The sequence below is a fragment of the Syngnathoides biaculeatus genome, chromosome 7 (assembly GCF_019802595.1).
Source record: "Syngnathoides biaculeatus isolate LvHL_M chromosome 7, ASM1980259v1, whole genome shotgun sequence".
Taxonomy (NCBI): domain Eukaryota; kingdom Metazoa; phylum Chordata; class Actinopteri; order Syngnathiformes; family Syngnathidae; genus Syngnathoides; species Syngnathoides biaculeatus.
In genome coordinates, this window is record NC_084646.1 from 20,516,974 (window position 1) to 20,517,472 (window position 499).

Genomic DNA, 499 nt, shown 5'->3' on the forward strand with positions numbered 1-499 from the left:
AGGATGCTGAGGATGGAGCTCCCAGGCAAAAGAGCGAGAGGAAGACCAAAGAGAAGGTTTATGGATGTGGTGAGGGAAGACATGAGGGCAGTTGGGGTTAGAGAGGAAGATGCAGGAGATAGGCTAAGATGGCAAAAGATGACACGCTGTGGCGACCCCTAACGGGACAAGCCGAAAGGAAAAGAAGAAGAAGAATTTAATTGCTCTTAATGTGAAAGCCCTGCTTGTTTGATTACTGCGGCAGAATTTGTAAGATTATTTAAAGAAAACATGGAGCAGGGGAAACACTTTTTAGTTGATTTTTTTTTATTCTCTGTTCAAATACTTTTGCTCAGTAGTGAAATTTTTGGCTTCAAACAATGTATGCGGTGTCCTCAGTTGTTTCACAGATCTTGATGTAAATACCAAGAAATAAAAGCTAGCATTCTGAATCTTTTCTCTCATATTCATCTTTTGATCAGAAACCCAAATGTCTTCCGTCTACAACTAAAATGAAGGG